The sequence below is a fragment of the Triticum dicoccoides genome, chromosome 3B (genome assembly GCF_002162155.2).
Source record: "Triticum dicoccoides isolate Atlit2015 ecotype Zavitan chromosome 3B, WEW_v2.0, whole genome shotgun sequence".
NCBI classification, from domain to species: Eukaryota; Viridiplantae; Streptophyta; class Magnoliopsida; order Poales; family Poaceae; genus Triticum; species Triticum dicoccoides.
In genome coordinates, this window is record NC_041385.1 from 845,223,785 (window position 1) to 845,248,851 (window position 25,067).

Here is a 25,067-nt window from a genome sequence, read left to right on the forward strand (position 1 = left end):
TGCGGCGCCACCGGATCGGTGGTGGCGCGGCCGGATCAGGGCCCAGGCGTGGGCTTGGTCTCCGGGTCGCGGTCGGCACGATGGCGGGTGCGGCACGTCGGCAGCTTGGCGGATCTGCGGATTCCATCCTTGTTTGGTCCTTGACGGTGCGGGCAACTCCGGGGGAAACCCTAGATCTCCTTGGGATCAAGCGATGGCGGTGCTTTTGCGCCGTAGTCCCTCTTCAGGGCATCGTTTTGGAGTTTGCTCCGGTTGAAGGGACCAGCGACACCGACGGCGCACACCCGGTGGCGCAAGTGCCGATGAAAATTGTGCCGACTACGGTCATGGCGGACGATGGCGGCGTCTTTGATGTCGTTTCCTTGTCGAGGCATCATCGTTGCAGTTTGCGTCATCAGGCTCGGGATGCTCCAGGGGAAACCCTAGATCTGGGTCTTCCGGATCGGACGGTGATCGCATTCTCTGTATTGCTTTCCCTCCTGGGGGCATCGTTTTGGAGCAAGTGATGGATGGAGGTGGCAAGAGGAGGAGCGGTGTTACATCTACCGCAAGGCCGACGGCGGATCACGGCGGCATGGCGATACGGAGTTTCGATGATGGGCGCGCATGGATGGACACGCGCAGGATGGTGGCGTTGTCTGGCGTCGATGGCAGGCCTGGCAAGGTTGATGCAGCAATACAACACTAAAGATGGATTGGCGGCAGGTGGTTGCGTCGGCCTCATACCCGGCAGGCGTCCTGGTTCACTAGTAGAAAAAGGGCCTATTGTCCCGGTTGGTGAGGGCCTTCAGTCCCGGTTCATGAACCGGGACTAAAGGGTCGGTACTAATGCCCTGGCCCTTTAGTCTCGGTTCAATCCAGAACCGGGACAGATGGGCCTCCATGTGGCCTGTCCGCTGAGCCCAGGCAGGAGGGCCTTTGGTCCCGGTTGGTGGCACCAACCGGGACAAATAGGCATCCATGCATCAGCATTTCTGTGGCTGGGGTTTTTGTTTTTTTTTGAAAGGAGGGGGGGTTGGGGTTTTTGGGGGGTTAATTTAGGTGTTTCATATATTGTGTTAGCTAGCTAATTAATAGAGAGAAGTGTCCTCTCTTTTGTCCGTGCTTGGTCGACGCTACGTACTATACATACGTATAGAGAGGACTAGCTAGACATGCTAGCTAGCTAGTAAGCAAACGAAGGAAACAGAAGATCGTCATGAACATATACGCATACAGAGAGAAGTGATATCGACCACCTCTCCTTCTCCGAGAGATTGGTCGAACAACAAGTTCTCGTATATCTATCCGACACTACCGGCTACATATATACAATAATTATCTTTTACAAATATAATCTCCTAACATACGGACGCGTGGTTCACATAGTATTCTCCGTCTTCAGCGATCACGTGGTCAAGAAAGAATGCCGCCAATTCCTCTTGAATTGCTCGCATGCGATCTGGTGCTAGGAGTTCATCCCGCATCCGAAACATCTAATTTTAAGAAGGGGGTCAATACATATATATATATATATATATATATATATATATATATATATATATATATATATATGAATGAATGACACTCAACACAAATGATGGTAATAAAATAAAATTGTGAATATTGTTATTTACGCACTTCATATTGTTTGTCGGAGTAGCCCCGCTCACAGGTCGTGTGGCGGATGGACTCGCAAATGTAGTATCCACAGAAATCATTCCCTTGTTCCTGCAACAACCACTTTACAAGAAATAGAGGTCAATCAAACTGATAATTAGCAAGCATGCTAAATGGTATTGATGAAACTAGCGCTTGAATCACTAGGAGATGCGTGGAATATGCTACTATAGTACTTACTTTCAGGTGTCTAAATTGCAGCTTCTTCGGCAGTCCCGGAGCTTTTTTGGTGAATTTTCTCCAAGCCCTGCCATACAAAGAAAACAATTACTTGATATCAGAAATGAACAAAGTTGCTGATATGGTGGATAATGATCGATTTAACTTACTTCTCGAGCATTTCAGTCATGTCCGCATACTCCTTGGATCTTTTCGTTTGGAGTCTAAGACAGTTACTACTCCCTTCTCAAGCTTAATCTCTAGGAGAATATAGTGGTAGCTGCGCACACATGCATAACTCATCAATATTACATTACTATAACCTGGACTAATAAGGGAAACCGAATATGCCACAAGACAGTAACACTCACTTGAAGTTGTAAGGAAAGAGTATTATATCTTTGTGTTCATTTATTACCAACGATTGTAGCAAGTTGGCCTCGGTATTTTCGGCATGAAATACAACCTCAGTTTTATCTATGAGATATGTGTTAATGAACCCAATATCACCCTCTTGTCTTTTCTTCAATTCGGCGATCTTCAATCTGCATAATATAGTGAGGATAATTATAAATACATGCAATGAAAGAGCTGAGTTATATAGAGAGACTTAATGACAGAAGTAGTACTACTTACAGACAGTAGCAGGTGACCGTTGCTTTATCGAGGGCCAATTGATTGAAAAACTGATAGAACTCCTCAAATGGAATAGGCAACAGTTCAATTCCAAGGAGGTCATGCTCCTTTTTAACTCTCATATACAAAGTACTCCTCCCCTCAGACTCTCTGCAGGTTTTCATGTACCAATCATGCAATCTTGACATCATCATTGATAGAGAACTTTCATCTTTGACGAGAGGCTTCCCGTACTCGTATCTTTGTATCTGCACCTCCAAGAAATCATAATGTACATCGTCGGGCAGGTAATCTCCAGGATTGCCATAACCGGGCACCATCCTCGGATCAACGATGTCGCTAGCAGGCACCTTGAGCGGGGGGCACGATTGCTTCGCTTGTTCGTCGAGCTGGGCAATTTGTTTCCCAGCTCGTCGTTCTTTCATCCTTTGATCACTTTTAGTACTTCCCGACCTCTCCGCTTCGGCAAATGCCTTTCCAATAATGCGCTCATAGTTGCCTTTCGGCGGAGACTTGGGTGCTTTTGTTAGGGCAGCCAGAGTGCGCTTCGCTTTCACCGGATCTACCTTCTCCTCGGAGGTGGATGTCTCTTTGCTTTCAACCCTTGAAACCATTCATCCACTTCGGTCTGCGTGATCTTCGCGTTTTCCTCCTCGCTCCTCTTGTACGGTAACTTCTCTGGAGTCTTCAGAGAAGGACCGAATCTGTATCTCCTCCCGCCTTTGGCTGTACTGATAGACGCCGGCAGAGCAGACGGAGCAGATGTCTTCTTTCCTTGCTTACGAGGCGGAGGAGAAGGACTACGACGCGCCGGAGCAGCCGGAGCAGCGGCAGGTCTCTTCTGCCCTTGCTGACGAGGCGGAGAAGGAGGAGGCTGGCTGCTCGGGTGCGGCGGCGCAGGCGGAGAAGGAGGCGGAGTGCCGCCACGCGCCGGAGAAGGAGCTGGCCGAGTGCCCTGATCGTCACTCGCCGGAGGAGGAGGCGGTGGAGGAGGCGGTGGAGGAGGCGGAGTGCCCTGACTCGCCGGAGGAGGAGGAGGAGGAGGCGGAGGCGTCCAGTTCAGAAGGTTGATGAGATCCTTCCGCCATAGGCATGGAGTCTTCAGAGCAGAACCCAGCCGATACTCCCCTTCACCGGTAGGGTCGTCAAGCCGGAGGTCCTCAAATCCCTCCGTTATTTCATCCACCATCACCTTAGCATATCCTTCTGGAATCGGCCGGTAGTGAAAAGTTGAGTCGGGTTTAGTAGGATAAACAGAGCCAACAGCCGCATTTACCTTCAAATTGCTCCATTCCGCCATAAGGTGGCAATTTTGAGACTCCGTGATAGCATCCACGGGATAGCTGGCAGGAGCCGTCAAGGCATGCTCCGGTTGAAGCAGCTCGGTGGAAGCCACGCTGCTTCTCCGCTGAGATGGCGGGGTAGCTTCGGGGGAAGCTTCGGCAGGTTGTTTGCCACGATCTGCTTCTCGTTCCTCTAGCCCCATTACCCTTTCGTGCAGCGCCTGCAGTTGGCTCTCCTCCAGTTTCTTCCTCCTCTCCTGGGTTTTGTAACCCCCTACGTCCGGAAATCCAGCCTTCCATGAAACGGAGCCTGGCGTGCCTCGTGTCCATCCAGGGTGCTCATGATTCCCGAGGGCCATTGTGAGCTCGTCCTTCTCCCTGTCTGGAACGAACATCCCTTGCTGCGCTGCTTCGATATAATGTTGAAGCCTCTTGACTAGTATGTCCAAGTCCAATTGATCGTCCGTCCAAATGCACTTCCCTGTTACAGGGTCCAAGGTTCCGCCAGCCCCGAAGAACCAAGTCCGGCAACGGTCTGGCCAGTTCATTGTCTCTGGTTCGATCCCTTTATCAAGCAGATCATTCTCAGCCTTGGCCCACTTAGGCCGGGCTACGAGGTAGCCACCTGACCCTGTGCAATGGTGAAGCTTCTTCTTTGCAGCATTTTGCTTGTTTGTTGCCGACATCTTTTTACTCTTTTCCGATGTCTTGTGGCCACAAATGCGGGCCAGTCATCTCTGATCTTCTCATATTTGCCCTTGAATTCTGGTGTCTCATTTTTATCGACATACCTATTCAGGTCTTTCTTCCAATTCCTGAATAGGTCTGCCATCTTCTTAAGAGCAAAAGACTTGATTAATGGCTCTATAACTGGCTTCACCGGATCATCCTCTAGCGGTAGGGTGAAATTTGACTTCAGCTCAGACCAAAGATCATTTTTCTGCATATCATTGACATAAGACACCTCAGGGACTTCGTTCTTAGGCTTATACCATTTGTGGATGCTGATAGTGATCTTGTGCCTAACCAGAACCCCGCACTAAGCAATAAATGCCTTCTTTGTCTGATAGGGTTCAATCGGTTGGCCGTCGCGCGCCATTTGAAAACACTTTTTTTTGTTTTCTTTGTTGCTTTATTTATTTTATTTTGTTTCTACTTACAACAAAATACTTATTGTTGTTATTTTTATTTTTATTTTCAAGTTTTTTTGTTTTGTTTTCTGCATTATTTATTTTCTTTTGGTTTTTTGCTTTATTTTTTAATTCTTTTTGCTTTTAGGTCAGAAAAATTATAAACTTTCTGTTTGTGCCATTAGTTTTCAAATTTGAATAGTTAAAATTTGAATTCTTTGAAATTTGTGTGAATCACAAGTTTGTGAGCTCAACAAGGCATAGAGGGACGGGCTTATAAACCGGTGTGAGCGCCCTTCGGTTGGCGAGGTTTTCAAATTCATAGTTTTCAAATGAACTCTGAAAAAGTTGGCATAGCATGTGCATGTACAAAACGGACAATGGTATCATACTCGTCTGTTACAAAGTTGGCATGGTATCATCATAATAGTTGCGGGAGAAAGTCTTCACTTTTTCTTCGCTTGTGTCGTTTGCTTATTGTGTCGTAACCATGGATAATCTTCATCGTTTATCAGGATGCTTGGGTCAGCCTTGACTTTGAAGGGGGGAATTTCATGAAACTTTTCATACTCTTCAGACATGTCTGTCTTGCCCTCCACTCCTAGGATGTCCCTTTTTCCTGAAAGAACTATGTGGCGCTTTGGCTCATCGTATGATGTATTCGCTTCCTTATCTTTTATTTTCCTCGGTCTGGTAGACATGTCCTTCACATAGATAACCTGTGCCACATCATTGGCTAAGACGAACGGTTCGTCAGTGTACCCAAGATTTTTCAGATCCACTATTGTCATTCCGTACTGTGGGTCTACCTGTACCCCGCCTCTTGACAGATTGACCCACTTGCACTTAAACAAAGGGACCTTAAAATCTACTCCGTAGTCAAGTTCCCATATGTCTACTATGTAACCATAATATGTGTCCTTTCCCCTGTCGGTTGCTGCATCAAAGCGAACACCGCTGATTTGGTTGGTGCTCTTTTCATCTTGATCAATCGTGTAAAATGTATTCCCATTTATCTCGTATCCTTTCCAAATCATTACAGTCGAAGAAAGTCCTGATGTTTTCACATGTAATCCAGTCGTCGCACTGCTCCGGGTGTTTGGAGCGCAGACTGTTCTTGTGTTCATCGACATACGGGTCACCAAGGTAGAGTTCTGTAGAACTGTGTAGTGTGCTTGAGACCAAGAATATCCGTCCCTGCATATTATTGAGTCCCTTCCAAGCGTGCCTTTTCCAGTCAGTCTCCCCTCATACCACGATTTAGGGAGACCTATCTTCTTAAGGCCAGGAATGAAGTCAACACAAAACCCGATGACATCCTCTGTTTGATGGCCCATGGAGATGCTTCCTTCTGGCCTAGCGCGGTTACGAACATATTTCTTTAGGACTCCCATGAACCTCTCAAAGGGGTACATATTGTGTAGAAATACGGGCCCCAGAATGACAATCTCGTCGACTAGATGAACTAGGACGTGCGTCATGATATTGAAGAAGGATGGTGGGAACACCAGCTCGAAACTGACAAGACATTGCGCCACATCACTCCTTAGTGTTGGTACGATTTTTGGATCGATCACCTTCTGAGATATTGCATTGAGGAATGCACATAGCTTCACAATGGCTAATCGGACGTTTTCCGGTAGAAGCCCCCTCAATGCAACCGGAAGCAGTTGCGTCATAATCACGTGGCAGTCATGAGACTTTAGGTTCTGGAACTTTTTCTCTGGCACATTTATTATTCCCTTTATATTCGACAAGAAGCCAGTCAGGACCTTCATACTGAGCAGACTTCAAAGTAGATTTCTTTCTCTTCTTTCATAAGAGCGTAGCTGGCAGGACCTTCATACTGCTTTGGAGGCATGCCCTCTTTTTCATGCAAGCGTTGCAGGTCCTCCCGTGCCTCAGGTGTATCTTTTGTCTTCCCATACACGCCCAAGAAGCCTAGCAGGTTCACGCAAAGGTTCTTCGTCACGTGTATCACGTCGATCGAAGAGCGGACCTCTAGGTCTTTCCAGTAGGGTAGGTCCCAAAATATAGATTTCTTCTTCCACATGGGTGCGTGATTCTCAGCGTCATTCGGAACAGCTAGTCCGCCGGGACCCTTTCCAAAGATTACGTGTAAATCATTGACCATAGCAAGTACGTGATCACAGGTACGCATGGCGGGCTTCTTCCGGTGATCTGCCTTGCCTTTGAAATGCTTGCCTTTCTTTCGACATTGATGGTTGGTCGGAAGAAATCGATGGCCCAGGTACACATTCTTCCTGCAGCTTCCCAGGTATATACTATCGGTGTCAAGTAAACAGTGCGTGCATGCGTGGTATCCCTTGTTTGTCTGTCCTGAAAGGTTACTGAGAGCAGACCAATCGTTGATGGTCACGAACAGCAACGCCTTTAGGTCAAATTCCTCCTTTTTGTGCTCATCCCACGTACGTACACCATTTCCATTCCACAGCTGTAAAAGTTCTTCAACTAATGGCCTTAGGTACACATCAATGTCGTTGCCGGGTTGCTTAGGGCCTTGGATGAGACTGGCATCATAATGAACTTCCGCTTCATGCACATCCAAGGAGGAAGGTTATACATACATAGAGTCACGGGCCAGGTGCTGTGATTGCTGCTCTGCTCCCCAAAAGGATTAATGCCATCCACGCTTAAAGCAAACCATACGTTCCTTGGGTCCTTTGCAAACTCATCCCAGTACTTTCTCTCGATTTTTCTCCACTGCGACCCGTCAGCGGGTGCTCTCAACTTCCCGTCTTTCTTACGGTCCTCACTGTGCCATCGCATCAACTTGGCATGCTCTCCGTTTCTAAACAGACGTTTCAACCGTGGTATTATAGGAGCATACCACATCACCTTCACAGGAACCCTCTTCCTGGGAGTCTCGCCATCAACATCACCAGGGTCATCTCGTCTGATCTTATACCGCAATGCGCCGCATACCGGGCATGTGTTCAGATCCTTGTAGGCACCGCGGTAGAGGATGCAGTCATTAGGGCATGCATGTATCTTCTCCACCTCCAATCCTAGAGGGCATACGACCTTCTTTGCTGCGTATGTACTGTCGGGCAATTCGTTATCCTTTGGAAGCTTCTTCTTCATTATTTTTAGTAGCTTCTCAAATCCTTTATCAGGCACAGCATTCTCTGCCTTCCACTGCAGCAATTCGAGTACGGTACCGAGCTTTGTGTTGCCATCTTCGTAATTGGGGTACAACCCTTTTTTGTGATCCTCTAACATGCGATCGAACTTCAGCTTCTCCTTTTGACTTTCGCATTGCGTCCTTGCATCGACAATGACCCGGCGGAGATCATCATCATCGGTCACATCGTCTGGTTCCTCTTGATCTTCAGCAGCTTCGCCCATTGCAGCACCATCGTGCACATCATCTGGTTCCTCTTGATGTTCAGTAGCATCACCGTATTCAGGGGGCACATAGTTGTCATCGTACTCTTTTTCTTCGCCGTCTTCCATCATAACCCCTATTTCTCCGTGCCTCGTCCAAACATTGGCATGAAACCCTTGTAAAGTAGGTGGGTGTGAAGGATTTTCCGGTCAGAGTAAGACTTCGTATTCCCACATATAGGGCATGGACGACACATAAAACCATTCTGCTTGTTTGCCTCAGCCACTTCGAGAAAATCATGCAGGCCCTTAGTGTACTCGGAGGTGTGTCTGTCACCGTACATCCATTGCCGGTTCATCTGCGTGCATTATATATAATTAAGTGTGTCAAAAATCATTACAGAACATCATGAATAGATAATTAAGTGACCAAATTAATAGAAGTTCATCATCACATAAAAACCAAAGTACATACATAGTTCTCATCTAACAACATAAAGCTCTGCAGAGCATCTAAATTAATTAAACCATACATTGAAACTATGTAAAACATTTCAATGCGAAAACAAATGCGATCATAATCGCAACCAAGGTAACAACTGATCCAACGGCATAATGATACCAAGCCTCGGTATGAATGGCATATTTTCTAATCTTTCTCCGCATTGCATCCATCTTGATCTTGTGATCATCGACGACATCCGCAACATGCAACTCCAATATCATCTTCTCCTCCTCAAGTTTTTTTATTTTTTCCTTCAAGAAATTGTTTTCTTCTTCAACTAAATTTAACCTCTCGACAATAGGGTCGGTTGGAATTTCCGGTTCAACAACCTCCTAGATAAATAAAATCTATGTCACGTTGGTCGGCACAATTTTCATAAACAATAAATGAACCAATAGTTATGAAAAGATAATATATACCACATCCGAATCATAGACAGGACGAGGGCCGACGCGGGCAGATACCAAAACCATCACACTATATAAGATGCAATAATAAAAGTAAGAAAATAATACAAGTATCTATCTAAACATACAAGTAATAATATTTTTCCTTTCAGAAAGAAGATAAGAACAAGAGGCTCACCACGGTGGTGCCGGCGATGAGATCGACGCGGGTGATCGACGGCGGTGAAGACGGGGACGGGGTGTGACGGACCGTTAAACCTAGATAAATATTGAGGAAAATGGAGCTTGGCAGTCGAGCTTGGAGAGGAGAAACCTTAAGTAGTGTGGCTCGGGCATTCCATCGAACACCTTGTGTGCATAGGAGGTGAGCTAGAGCACCACCAAGCCCTCTCCCCCTCAGCCAGAAAAAACAGAGCAGTGTGCTTTGCTCTTGCGCGAGGGGGTATATATAGACACCACCATTGGTCCCGGTTGGTGGCATGAACCGGGGCTAAAGGGAAGCCTTTGTTCCCGGTTCATGCCACCAACCGGGACCAATAGTGGTGGGCCAGGAGCCAGGCCCATTGGTCCCGGTTCGTCCCACCAACCCGGACCAAAAGGTCCGGACGAACCGGGACCAATGGCCCACGTGGCCCGGCCGGCCCCCTGGGCTCACAAACCGGGACAAATACCTCCATTGGTCCCGGTTCGTGGCAGAACCGGGACTAATGGGCTGAACCTGCCTGGGCCATTGCCCCCTTTTCTACTAATGGTTGAGGAGTGCGCCGGACTGGTGGGTGCCCAGTACCCGGCAGGTGTCCTGGTTGAGACCTCAGGTCTTAGATGTTAGGTTTGGCTGCGAGGTTTGTTTGGTATTAGGCCCAGACTATCAGCATCCCTTCATCAACTGGATAGGAGTAGCGACAGATGTTGCCTAGACGGTGGCTTTAGTCTTACTGTTGTATAACTTTTTAAGGTCTTGTGTGAATAATTAATAAAGTGGTTGCATGCATCGTCCAGATGCAGAAGCCGGGGGTCCTCCTCCTTTTCTAAAAAAAATCACAAACCAAGTGAATTTGTTGCACCTTCTCTTAGTGGACAACCCTAGGCCTGTATGTGCTTGGAATAGCAAGTATAATATACACGATGTACCTGATCTAGAGCAGCCGTCGGATCCTTCCTTCCTACCCCCGCTCCCGTGCAGCGCCACCGCGCTGCACTGGGGCATCCCCGTCTCCCTCCTCCGCCCCCCTCTCACCACTCTCCTCTCCGCCGCGGTTGGTGACGCCGCCAGGGCAAAGCCCGAGCGGCTCGGCGGCGGCGGTCTTCTGCTCGCGCGTCAGCTGCTCAAGATCGATGCGGCGGTTTCGATCTTGATCTTCTTGAAGGTGATGGCGGACAACGGCGGCTGGAGTGTGGCAGCGGGTCTGTAGTCGCATCGGGTGGCGGCGGCAGCGGCCATGTTGCAGTCGCTCAACCTCCGGTTCAGCTTCGGATTGCGGTGGCGCTCCTGGTATTGATCTGCATCATGTGGGCACCCGGGGCGGCGACCCTGGGCTTCGCAGTGGTGTTCATCTCCTACGTCGGAGGTGGTCGGCCTGAGGCTGGGTGAGCAGATCTCGAGATCTGCAATCTAGTCCCAGCAGTGAGTCGGGGAGACATAGTTGCCGGTGAAAACCAAGCCGATGGCGGACGATGGCGGCGGTCTGCGCCGTTACCTTGATTAAGGCATCGTCCTATAACTACTGTCGACCCACTCGTGCTGCTCAGGGAGAAACCCTAGGATCTGGTTTTCCAGATCGGACGATGGCTGCACTACGGTGTCGTTTCTCTCTTGGGAGCATCATTTGTGGAGCAGCGTTGGAAGTCAGAGGCACGAGGTGGAGCGGCTTCGTCTTGCACGGAGCTTCAGTGAGATGTCAAGTCATGCCTGGCCGACAGGTGCTACGCTTTGTCTGCCTGGTTGGCAGGTGCTACGCACGCCAGATCTTCCAGAGACTTCAAGCTGTGTCGGTTGTGGTACTTGGCGGCATGGTGCTGAGGGGTACCGGCGGCGACCGCGACGTGCTCAGTAGTTCGCGCGCAGGGAGGTGGTGCCGTTGGGCGACGTGGTGGCGTCGACGGCAGCTAGACCGGGCAAGCATGATGCGTCAGTACAGCTCTGAAGATAGAGTGGTGGTAGTTGGCGGCGGCGGCCTTTGAGAGCACGCCGGACCAATGTGTGCCCCATACCTGGCAAGTGGCTTGGTTGGGGCCTCGGGTCTTAGATGTTAGGTTTGGCTGCGAGGTCTGTGGTATTAGGCCCGGACTATCAACATCCCTTCATCAACTGGATAGGAGTAGCGACAGATGTTGCCTAGTTGGTGGCTTTAGACTTACTGTTGTATTTCTTTGTAAGGTCTTTTATGAATAATTAACAAAATGGTTGCATGCATCGCCCAGATGCAGAGGCCGGGGTCTTCCTCCTTTTAAAAAAAAAAAGCCAGAATAAGTAATTTATAGCTCAAAATCAAACATAAACAGGAATCAGAAATTAAGGAATGCCACCGGTCTGAATAAATCAAATCCACAAATTGAACAACTTGGCCTTCCGTCTCAATACACAAATCAATTATATATGTACAGAAACAATCTGATAACTATTAAACATGCGGGTACTGTACTACTTCCTAATCAGCCATGTACAGATAAGATAGACGACTAGTCTGCAACAAAAAAACAAGTAGATAAGGTAAGTTTAATGCCTACTCTATATCATGATATTTGACCTTTGAGCTGCATCCGAGGTGTTCACCATCTTGTATTATTTCACTACAATGATTGAGTAAGTATCAGTAATGTATCCCACAGTTATTTGCAGGATGACCTAACTAATCTGGATAGCAATCACATGTTCGTACAATTTTTTCATATAAGAGTCAAAGAAAAAATCTTTATAGTAAATATATCATTTAATTAAAGCACGGGTTTAGGCAACAAAGGCAGCGTGTCAGTTTCTAAAAAAGATAATAAAATAAAACACAGCTGCAGGTCTGGATGTCTACCATGATCCAGTTGCACAACGGAGGCTCAAACTACTGAGCCAAAACTGTATATTCAAAGGTTGAACTATGAATTGAATAGCTAATACAATCTTCTGATTGAACTGGCAAACTTATATATATTGTTTGGTGACATGTATAAACATTTTGTTAGTTTAATCTATGGTCAAAATTTGGCACGAAATACAATAAGGATCAATAAACCCGGACGGAGGTAGAAATCTTGTTCACAATACTGCATGCGGAATAAAAAATAGAGGCTTATTATTATATTAAATAACTGTAGTGACTAAAATGAGAGATCCATCCAAGCAGTGCAATAGGGACTATTGCCGACTTGTGGTAAAGATCAGAACAAGAGAAACAAAAGGGAAGTGCTCACCGTTGAGAAAATCCTCGGAGCAAGTGACGAACCCCAACTTTAGCTTCCCTTTAGAAAACAAGGGTGACGAACCTTGGCCTCGACAATTCCGTGCCTCCAATGGTTGACGGCTTCATCAGCTGCAATCACAAGTCACATGCAGAAAGCTAATTAATGGTGCAGTGCTGCTGAAAATTCAATCTTCAAAAATGTGAAGGGAAAAAATCAGCTGTCAGTGCAATAGCATCAATGTCCACATCAATCTTCCAGTAAAATCAGAAGATGTTCGGTATTCTGGTACACCATTGCAGACCGTCATTTTCTGACATATTCCTTTGCACAATCATAATCTAAAACATGCCTGCACATCCTTGGTACGGGATAGCGGCATCCACGGCTGAGGGCAATGCGTCCGCGCCTGCAACTGCTGTGAGTAGTACTGTCTAGGGGATTAGAGCGCTCTTGCATGGCGATGGATGGGACCGTACCCCGGCGACCGGCGTCGGCGTGGAAGAAGGTGGTCTGTCGAGAGTGTGGGATAATACGCAGCGGCTGCTCCGGCAAACTTCATAAATTGCCTCGCAGCGTCCATACCACTGGAACGAACCCACTAGAAATATGAACATGATCTTTATCCTTATTAGTCTTGGCTGTGTCATCCCAGCAGCAGTGCGCGAGCGCCCACTACTGGTCGCCGTCTTCTGGCACTACACAGACCTCGAAGCTCATCACGAACTGTTGTATCCTCATCACTACAAACATGCAAACCTTCATCAAATCTAGAGTTCAGAAGTAGTAGCTAAATGCATCAATAAGGGCAATAATCTATGGTGCCTGGATTCGGGAACTGTTTTCATAAGTATAGCAACATAATGTATGGACTGAACTGATTTGTTTTTACCTGTGGCCGCTCTAACATTACGACGAACACTTGGTCTGCGTTGGAGCAGTCATCACACGAAGGTCGGCAGCTACGCCCAGAATGATGCTTGGGCCATGGCAAGCTCTTCCATGTTGAACTCCACCTACATGAGTAGTAGTAAGCCAGCTAAAGAAGTGACACAGGACTGGCGGAGCGGGACAAACCGTGATCGCCGTTACACTCGTTATCCAGCATATGGACATCCACCGGCTGAGACAGAGGCAGTCTGGACGGCCAAAAGAAGGGGGCGGGGTCATGAGCATGCGACACCCGTGGAGGACGCAAGGTGCCGGTGGCCGCACCGTCGCGCCCCAGCCGAGACGTCATTTCCACACAACTAAAGATTTAGCAAAAAGCCGGTAATCCATGGTTCCCCATATCAGAAGGGGGGTAGGAGAGGTTGGGGAGATCCCCGCTGCCGCATGCCGCAGTCACGCCGCAAGTCCCCTCTCATGGCCACGGCTAGCACGCACCTGCCGCTGCTGCAGCGCGAGGTCCGCCTAGCCGCGCACCGCCGCACGCTGGGTGAGCCCCTCTATGGCCTCGTGCTTGTTGTCGCGGTGTCGCGCGTGGTCATCGCCATCGCCGCGCAGCTCTGCTTCGCGGTCCGCTGCGAACCAAACCGTGCGCCGAGGGGGCCTCGCCGACCACCAGCAGCACCTCGTATGGACCTGCTGGCGCGTGCGGGCGCTGCGTGATGGGCATGGGCGTTGGAGCGAGCTTGAGAGGCGGGAGCCATTTTATAAGGAGGTACGGCCATTGAGCGGTGGTGGATCGGCGGTTGAGCGGTGGGTGGCGGAGGCAGAGAGCCCATGTGAGTCTTCGAGAGACACATCGACACGCGGAGTGAACCGAGAGGAGAAGAGAAAACCAATCCACAATCTCCATCCACACAGATCGCTAAGTGCACCCAACGCTTACCCCACAATTTCCCCAGTAATTGACGTGTCAGCCTCTCATTGGTCAAGTTTTTACTGATAAGAAAAAGGTAAAAAAAAGGGTAAATCAAACCTAGCTAGGTTTTGTATATTAAGAATTATAATTGCCAGAATTTCTTAATTGCATCTTCCAAAAATAAACATTTTTATTTAGACTAAAATTTTATACTTATTTATAATTAAAATGTATACTTTATAAGTACCATAATCGTTATAGTTTTATATTATACTTAGTAATCACACAATGATACACTAACATATTAAGATACAATTTATTACATAATTTGAACTTTCACAATGGAAAGTGCAATTTCACAAAAAAAATGAAGCACATAATACAAGGTGTATGAATTTGTTGCTTTATTTTTTAGGCATTGCCTATTTTTTGGTTTCGTAAATACTTCATAAATTAGAGTTAAATAGAGAAGAACAAAATTCTAAGTTTTTATACATTAATTCGAGCCACTTTGATGAGTTACAAATTGTGTCTATTTCAAATTTCTTAAATATCATGGCAGAGAGCTTCAAAGTTGAATGAGGTTTCTAGAATGCATTTTTAAGTATTTTGTGTGCAAATAAATGGAAGGGACAGTTATCTACGAACTGAATAGAAAAATCTAGAAAATAATAATATCTATAAGTGGCTTTTCTTAAATTGTTTCATTGCTTGTTTATTAGGTCTTCCATGCAAAATAGTTCTTTGGATAAACAATCAGTAACATCTCGTGCATACTTTGCACTTGGTATTGTATTAGCATCATTCAGCTCACTCGCCCCAAATGCTTCTAATCTTTTCTTAGTATGGTATGTAGTCTACATAAAAAGCATTCAAACTTCATTTCAAACACGATTCAATTTTTATTAACCATTAATAAAAAAACTGCATGATTAAATTCGAAGTTCATCAACATAGTACTAAAAAATTAAGCATACTACCAAACATGACATAAACTGTCACTACTTTATCGTGTACTTTTTCTTGAACTCAAACAGTCAAGCCAACACTTTTGCGTTTCTATAGGGAGCATGTTGATCGTCCTTGGTAGGGGTAGCATGCCTTTGAACCCGGCAGGGATCTTGTATTGATAATTTGGACCGTTGTCGTCGTTGGAAATCTTCCGCCAAACTAGTTGCCCAATTCAGTCAGGTTGCCCGGTGAATTTGGACATGTGTCTGACTTATGGTCCATGAGTAGGGTCACGAAATGAGGTTTGAGGGAAAAGGTCCATTTTGAACCTTAAAATTGTAGAGCTTAGCTAAATTGAACCCGCGGCTCCGAATCCTGGTCATTGGCACACTGAACTTGCCAATTCTGGTCTAAATCGAACCCTAGAGCTGTTTTTCATGTGAAAAAATATATATCCCAAATGGGATAATATGCTACTTTCGCTAACTGACTTGACCCACCTGTCATATTTATATTCCACCTCTAGTCTCGTGCGGGCGGTCCGGTAGATCGTTTTTCCTCTTTTGATTTTCCGTTTCCGTAATTTCTAATATCATTTTATATCCCTTTTTATTTCATTTTTACAATTTTCTTAGGTTTTGTTTATTTACTTATTTATTTTCTTCCTTTCTTTCTTTTTATTTTCCTTTTTCTGCTTTATTTCAGGTTTCTTGTTTAAAACACATGAACAATATGTATCTACTTTGATGTATATCTTTGAATATACAATGAGCATTTTACAGTCAAGGGTTAATTCTCTTAAATATATGTTGAAAACTTTCAACTCCGTATTTATTTTTAAATTCCTGAACATTTTTTAAACTTGTAAATATTTTAAAAAAACACGGAAACAAATTCAAATTCATAATTCTTTTCTAATTTCACGAACATCTTTAGAGTTTGTGGTTATTTTTTCAACCTTACATTTTTTTCAAAGTCATGGGCACTTTTTAAGTTCCTCGACATTTTTTGAGTTCGTGAACATTGTTTCATTTTTTTAGTTGCGTGATCTTTTTTGAAATTCGTGAACAGTTTGTAATATTGAAAATATTTTTGAGTTTCATGAACTTTTTTCAAAGGCAAAGAACCTTTTCAAATTTGCGAACATTTTTTGAGTTCACGAACATTTTTCCAAATGCCTGAAGATTTTTCAAATTTGAGAATATTTTCCATTTCTGCTTTATTCAGAGTTGTGATCATCTTTTGAGTTCATGAACATTTTTCCATACTCCCATCGATTTTCCATATTTAAGAATATATTTGAAATTATTAACATTTTTTTAGAATTGCGAACAGTTTTCAGAAACATGCACATTTTTTAAATTTGTAAAAAAAATCATGACTATTTTTTATGCTGGTAGGCCCACCAAAGGAGCAACGTGAGAGATGTAATCCAAGGATTGTTGCTTTCCCTTTGCAGCGAACAACTTCAAGGTTCGATGTTGACCGGAATTGATATGTCCGGTGTGCCAACGACCGGGATTCGACATTGGGGGTTTATTTAGCTAAGCTCTACAAGTTTAAGGTTCAAAATGGACTTCTGCTGAGGTTTAAGTGAGGTTGACCTGACCAACCCTGATCCGATTGATAACTTTAGTTTTGTGGGAGTTAACTACTTTTAGGGAAATGGCTAAGATGCTGGAGAAGGCTAATTATGACTCGCTGGGACTAAATGCCGGCTTGTCAAACAGGGCCGCGACATCTGAGCCTGAGCCGAATAGCATACTAGCGAGAGTTGATGGCAAAGGTTTTCTTTCTATTCCTTGTTTGTTTCATTTCCTTCACGGTTTTTGTTCAATTTCTTCGTTTTTCATTTTATTTCCGTTTTTATTTCCTTTTTCCTTTTTATTTTAAAATACACAGACAGTATATAAATTCTAGAAAATTTTGAAAACAAGAATATACTTTTACTTTGAAAATTTCTTTATGATTCCCTTACAGTATTAAAATTTCGAACATTTTTCTGTATTTTAGAAAATATTTTAAATTTGTAAAACTATCTACAGTCTATTTTTCAAATTCGTTTTATATTGTAAAACTCCCGAACAGTGTGTTTTTTATTATTTAAAAAACTTATTTTAAATTCGAGATTTTTTTTCTAATTTCCTAGACATGTTTGAAATTCAGATCATTTTTTATTTCAAAATTTAAAAGTACCTAACCATTTTTTATCTAGACTAGATAAATGCCTGTGATTTACGTTCGCCTATGATTTGATAAAAAATTATTTGCACAATAACCACCTGACCAAAATTTAAAACTACCTGACCTATCTATATAATTTTCATGAGCGCTCTTTTTGCAGTGTATAAATTAAAACGAAATATAGAGAAGATAAAACAAAAACAAAAAAAGGAAGCGTTCTATTTTTATGGGCGCTTGGTCGACATGATCATGTGAGGGGAGCGATTCACGCAGCCTCGTAGTGGACCGGCCCATCGCACCCCCGTGTGTTTGGTCGACATGATGACACAATTGTTTCGGCTCTTCGGCTTTCAGATGTTCAAGCATCACGGAACCTGCGACCCTTGAGGTTTTGGCATGTTGAGAGGCTTTGGATCTAGCGCTAGATTTCTTGTTAGGGCATGTATAATGGTCCTATCTTACGAGTGCTATGTAGGATAGATGATGAGATGGAGGAGACAGAACTCATAAAAAAAGGCTTGTCTTCTCTTATTTAAGAGAAGACAAGAGGTGATCTCTTAGCACAATATGTCTCACCACATTTTTAGGAATTACTAGTTATTAAAGATAACGCTAAGAGATGACCCATTGTAGATAGATTTTTTTGTCATCTCTAAATCACATGCAAGACTTAAGATAAGACTATCTTATCAGCCATTGTACATGCCCTTATCTGCTGCGGTAGTTGCTTCAGATTGTCAACTCAAAGCCACACTGCAGCGTGTGCTTGAGATCTTCCAAAATTTGCCATAAAATGACTAGCTAAATTTTGACTACGTATATGAGTAATACGAGAATCATGTTCCTCCAAGTTCTCCTTGATCCCCTTCACCAAAAGGGCATACTTTGATCTGTTTCTTTCTTCACTCTGCACCATCTTAACTGCTACAAGACAATCGGATTTGATATATGTCGGGAGGCTGCTCCATTTGCAGGAGCATAAGGCCATCCTTGATAGCAAGGATCTTAGTTTTCAACACATAGCCGTATGAGAACAAGTGTCGACATGAACTCTTGGAGCATCTCCAATAGACGATCCATATGTAAAAATAACTAACTTTTGGAGCTTCAAGAGCAAAAAAGCGCTGCTCTAACAAACGGTCCATATGTAAAAGAAAATTGAACCACCGCCTTCCGGAGATGTAAAATTGAAAACTTCGTGATACAAATTTACATTACGAGATACAACTGATGTAAAACCGCGGCCGCCTGCCAAACGACCAACCGCCACTTCAGTTGCCTTCCCGCTCAGAACCGCACGCCCCAAATCGCCGCCGCCGCCACCGCCCTGCCCGCCTCCGGCCCGGCCTCCACCCGCACGCCGCTGCCCGCCCGCCCTCGCCCGCACCGCACCACTACCACTTCATCTCAACATAGTTTAAACATGAAATTCAACATAGTTCAAACATAGATGACATAAATTTAAACTAGCAGAACTACTCGTCGTCCGAGGGCATCTAGTACGACTCTTCAGAGTCGACCGGTAGCCCCCAGAACTCCTCGTCCTCCTTCTCCGATGATGACTCGATGGGGATCACCGTCGAGGGGCCGGCCTCGTCCTCCTTCTTCACCTCGTCCTTCTTCTTCTTCTTATTCTCGGCATCACGCTTTCAGTAGAACTCCTGCTCGGCCTGGACGTATTCGGGATGCTCCTGCTCAAACTGGGCCATTGCCGCCTCGTCGCTCTCGCCGGGAGTGACGGGTTGTGAACTGGCAGCCGAACTGCCATGTCGTTGCTTCTTCTGTTAGAACCTGATCAACAGTCCTGCTGCGCGGAACACTTGAATAGTAGTATCTGATATTCTAGCGCACCGCGGTGTCGCACCATCAAACAACAGATGCATCATCGATCCAACATCCGCATCTGTCCTATCCTTTTTCTTTTGAACATAGATGTCCATACACACACATACTCATTCCTATGAACTTACACACAATGTACCCTTACGACCACCTCTGAAATATTACGCGGGCACAACATCTTGAAATTGACAAAGTCGTCGCAGACGTCTTCGTAATCGAAGGAAACCTCTCCTCCCACTGAATGAACATCGGCAGGAAGCTTGAAATAAATCCAGAAAAGTACCCAAACCATTGCCAAGTCTGAAACTTAAACCCTTGTGAGCTGGTTACCGTGTGAGCTACGATTCAGTTCACACATCTAATCCGGGCCGCCACCAAGACGAGGAAATGTTAGCATCATCATGGCTAACAACATGTGTCCATCCATAGCTTTAAATAGCGCGCTGTGCATTTTAGCGGCGGGCCTCCTCTGAACGCTACATCGTGCTATGCCGCGCTATTTAAAATGTTTGTTCATGTGTTTGAACCAAAGTCCCTTAGCGCAGGACCGCTTCTAAAAGATATAGCTAGCGAACCGGCGGTGCATATATCCGGCCAGCTGCCAGCTGCTGCCGCTTTCTCCACGACGAGACGCCACTGCTTGCACCGGGAGACAGACGTACGTACCCCTGCAGTTTGCACCCACCCACCCATCACAACGCGTTGTGTGGGAAAGGATGGTTCGGCTTCAGCCAGGCAGCGAACCAGCGTCACCCCCCTTTCCGTCCATGGAGAGATATCGGAGTGGAGAAGATGCTTGCTCCACCTCCACCACGCGCGCACAGCTTGGCTCATAGCACATACGAGTAGATCCCTCGAGAAATCAAGGTGGGCGCACGGGTTCCACTCCGTCTATGCAAGTTCACAACAATTCCTGGCTGCATGCTACGGTCGGAGTGTATTCTGCTGTTTTGCCAGACACAGGAAAATGAGGACGCACTGCACAGAGACAAAAAGAAAACTGTCGGCACTCAAAGTCGACATGCATGCACGGATAGAGCAGCGGGAGTGGAGTAACTCCACTCGGCAGCGGCAAGCCGCGCGCTAGCTGTAAAATTAAAGTCCGCCAAAGAATTGGAGCCGCGTAATTACTCGCCGCTCCGTCTCCGGTGCCTCGCTGCATGTACGCCTGCTCCGTAGAGAAAAGGAAAGATGAACTGTCTGTATGTATTAATCTGCATGCATATCCATCCATTCCTTCCTCCGGAAACAAGGAGGGGAAAGAAAGAATTACCGACTAGCCAAGCCTATCATGCACGCTTTGCTTACAGCTGCTGTGCGGAAGAACCCAAAGAAAATTGTCGAATCTATGACAGACAGGGAACGAGCGGCGCATCGCCCGCCGGCTGACTAGCTGCTCTCGCCGCGCTCCGGCTGCCCCGCGTCGTGCGGCGGCGAGGCCGGCGGCGTGTAGAACGGCGTCTCGGGCTCCTCCTGGTGCTCGGCTGCTCCTCCGCACTGGCTCTCCACGTCGCCCTCCGTCTCCGACGCCTCCTCGATGGTGTAGAGCGCGCGCGACCCGGGGCTGCCGAACCAGCGCTCCCTCCACGCCGCCACGCCCTCCTCCTCGGGCCCCGCCTGCTCCGCCGCCGCCGCGGCAGCAACCCGCTCCGGCTGAACCGCCCCCTGCGCCTGCGCGCCGTCGTCCGGTGACGGGGACGGAGACGCGGACGCGGAGGCCGCCGGCTCGACGCGGGAGCGGCGGCACCAGACGCGCAGGGCGTGGAGCGCCCGCCGGAGCCGCTCGACGCGGCGCTCCTTCCTGCTGGCGCCGGCGCCGGGCTGCTCCGAGACGGGCAGCGGCCGCGCGACGCCGCCGCTCCAGCGCCGGCAGCAGATCACGACGGGGAGCAGGAGCGCCGCGGCAAGGAGGACCACCAGCTCCGCGAACACGAGGCGCCTCATGGATCAGGCCACCGCCAGCTTCTTCCTGGTACCAGGACAAGGAGTGGAGTGAACTGCTGGGTTCTGCTGGTGGTACTGGACGGCAATGGAGTATGTGAGGGAAAGAGAGTTCTTGTCTTTTGTCCTTGAGAGTGGCGCCTCGCTTGGCTTTGACTGGAGTACTGGACTGGGGAGGAAGAAGAGCTTTGGCTTTGGGTGGTGGAGGCGGGGGTGGGGGCTTTAAAGGCTTCGGCTTTAAGTCGAATGTTCACCGGCGGTGGTTGGTCAGGGGGAGTCACTGCTGCTTTCGCCGTGCTGCTTTCAGGTGGCCACCCTGAACCCCCAGGGGCATTTTGGGGATTTTCTTCTACTGCTTTCTTTTGCGATATTTTTTTATGGAGTATGAGCTGGAGCGTATGGGGCTACATCAAGAAGTAGCGAAAAAAGCGTAAATACGCTCGTATGCAACCAATACAAACAATCTTACATAGAAGACCCCATAAATAAAACAAAATAAAGTAAGCATAAGGGTCTACCCAGGTTGTGTGCATCATGGTTATCACATATCTACCATGATATGGGCTTCTGGGCCGTCGGATTCTAAGGTCGGACGGCTCTCAGTTACTTTGCAACACTTGCGACAAAGCATTCGAGAAGTCCAAAAATTGCGCATAGGTCCAGCATATCCAACATCTCCCGGATGTCGTCCGATCTAAGAATCTGACGGACCAGATGCCCGTATCATAGTACCATTTAAGCGTCGGGAGCACCAGATACTCTGCCGACTCGACACATATGAACATTTTCCTGAGAACTCGAAAATCCTCATCACCCAAAGACTTTACGTGGTCTAACCCACTGTAGAAATAATACAGCCTAGGGGCGTCTGATGCTTTTCTAGCCCTGAATCTAAGACTGTTAATAGACAACACCGTCGAGGAAGACACCCAGATCTTCGCAACATACACAAGCATGCCGATACCACAAATCAGTCCTCTGGAGATCATCTAAACGGCATCACGTCGCCCGCAGACCTCCATTATACCGTTAACGTTAACTCGAGGGGCAATTTTGGGTTTTCCACCCATTGCTTCCTTTGGCAATTCTTTATGGAGTATGAGCTGGAGCATACGAGGCTACATAAAGAAGTAGCGGAAGAGCGTAAATACGCCTGCATGCATCCGTTACAAAACAATCTTACACAAAAGACCTCGGAAAAAATATAAGCATAAGGGTTTGCAATGATCTCTGTGTGTATCACGGTTATTGTGTCGTCGTCACACCTAAAGATGGATAACACGACACGGATGGACATCTTTCCCATAACTCGAAAAACATAGTCAGTCAAAGGCTTTATAAGGTGGAGTAGCCACACACCCATCTTGCAGGACATACTCATATACAAGATTGAAGTGATCATCGAAATAATCTCTACTCCTGATGGACGAATTGGTTGAATAGTCCCCCCACTTTCAACCGGTTTATTTTCAACCGGTTTTTCTTCGTCCCACCTCCCACCAGCCCCTCCCACCGGTTTTTCTCTTTTCTCGTCTGACCGGCAATACCCAACGTATTTATGGTAATTAATCATAATTAATCCACGTATGGTAAGGCTATAAACTTAGAAATCTCAAATATGATAAATAGTAATAAATCAATCCATGTATGGTAAAACTATAATTAAGGAAAATTCGAACATGGTAATTATCACCAGAATCAAAGCTTTCCAAAAAAGTTCTTCTTGCCATACCCTAATCGTGACCTCCTCATCCTGAGGCATTATTTCCATCTATTTCTCAGCTGAATCAGAACTTTCCAAAACTTTGTCTGACTAAATCACAATTTTCCTTCCTTACCTATCATCTCAATCGAATCATGAGCTATAGGTAAGTCATTTCGTTCTCCACCTCGCGGGTTGTACTGATTTTTATCATGGTTTGGCCCCCTGCCGTACAAGCCGCTCGATTCCTCCTCCCTCGCTCAATTCCTCCACCCTATCTTCTTCTTCATGGTGAGCGACCCAGGCAGCCCCGAGAGGAGCCGCCGCCGCCGCCGAGAGGAGACGCCCCAGCCCCGATAGGATCCGCCGCCGCCACCGAGGAACGAGGTCGCCGCCGCGTCCCTCGCCCGCGGCCACGATGACCGATCTGGCGTTGGCGCCGCAGATCACCCTCTGGTCCATGGCCTCGACTAGGTACGAATCCCTCCTCCACTTCTTCTGGTTTGGTTATTTCCGCGTCTTGATCTGATTCAGGCGTGTGTGCAGTTTGCTATGATCTGGCGACGGGGATGCAAGGAGAAGCTGCTGCGGTTTCAAGGGGCCGTGAGGATGCCCACCATGAAGGCGTGTCTGGGATGATGGAGGTGATATCCGCCAGGTCCCCGTTGCCGTCGACTGGCGGCGGCCACCGTCTCCTCTTCCATGGCGTCGTCGGGGCCTTCCCCTGCCAAGTGCAGCGGCTCTTGGCTGGATCACCGTCGCACACCTCACCGGCATGGTCGGCAAGATCTGCATCTCGATCCTCGCCACTCTCCATTCTCTTGCAGGTAATAGGCTTTCCGCCCCCTCTTTTATCTCCGGCGTTCTCGTGTGCACGGATTGTGAGTGTGAAGGAATATTTGTCTTCTATTTCATGGTGTTGTTGTGCTCCTTCTGCTTTCACACTGCACATATATAGATTCTTCAAAGGAATTGGATGCTGATAATATCAACTAAGTTCCCTGAATGTGATATATATTCTTCCCTCGCTTTGAATTGATTGCTGATAATATCTCTGGTTGACAGTCATGGCCTATTATTATTGTTGTTAATTTACAACACTCTGCGCTGTATTGTCCAATTATGGTCCAAACTTCAACTTGGTTGTGGATTCATTGTATGTACCATATGCTGTTCATAGCTACAAAATTGCAATCTCGTGAAAATGTTCTTGAATACAGTAATTTTTTTGTCACATAACCCATATGCTGATGATAAAGTTTGTTGTATGAGCTTGTGGCATACTGATCCGACAGGTGGCAGGTATGCATTCAGATGTTGCAGGTCTAAGGAAGGGTAGTATATGGCACATGGCTTCGTGGGTTGTTCGACAAGAAGTGTTTTGGGCATATTCGAAAGGCAATCTTGTGAAAATTATACATCGATTTTCTTATTCCGTCATCAGCTTCTATTGATATGAGCGATACAAAAGGTTCAGCACTGAATTTTAGTATGTTAACTTGCAAGATTTCTCACGACTATGTTTTTTTGTTATAGGTTTATAAATTTCGAAATATAGTTGCAGCTTCACGGAATGGACGGCCCAAATTATGTTAGTGTCTATATGTTTACTTGGTGGTGGTCTAGCGTGAGTGACACCTGCATCTGTAACTTACCCATTGGATGTTCTTTGAAATCACCTGACAACACAGGTGATGCTTTTCTTCCTTTCGTGATTTGTGAATAACACTAAGCCAACCAATCAATCAATATAACTTCCAGTTAGAACTTAGAGCATCTTTACCTAATGCTTTCATGCAATGCAGCTTTACAGACCAAAGGAACATGTTTTAGTAAGCTAAACTTTCATGTCTATAAAATTCTGCAGAAAACCACTAGGTATTACAAGGGCATCTTTCACACGTTGTCTACAATTTGTAGAGAAGAGAATGGTAGAGGATTGTAAAGGCCTTTGGTCCACCTTATTGGTAAGCCGTATGTTTCTGCTGAGAATTGTTTTTTAGTTGACTTCCCAGTAACTTTTAGTGTTACAGGGAGTTGGACCTGATATATCAATCAACGTTTATGTATATGAATCCCTGAGGTCTCATTGGAAAATGGAAAGTTGAATGTCAAACTGTGCA

The 25,067-nt window shown here is 46.4% G+C and overlaps 1 long non-coding RNA gene across 1 annotated transcript; it reads left to right on the top strand.

Moving 5' to 3' along the window:
- The first annotated feature begins 24,428 nt into the window (after positions 1-24,428).
- LOC119282628 lies at positions 24,429-25,067 on the top strand. The gene is made up of 3 exons (XR_005138809.1): positions 24,429-24,635; positions 24,812-24,911; positions 24,978-25,067. It is a non-coding gene; the product is annotated as an uncharacterized LOC119282628 (long non-coding RNA).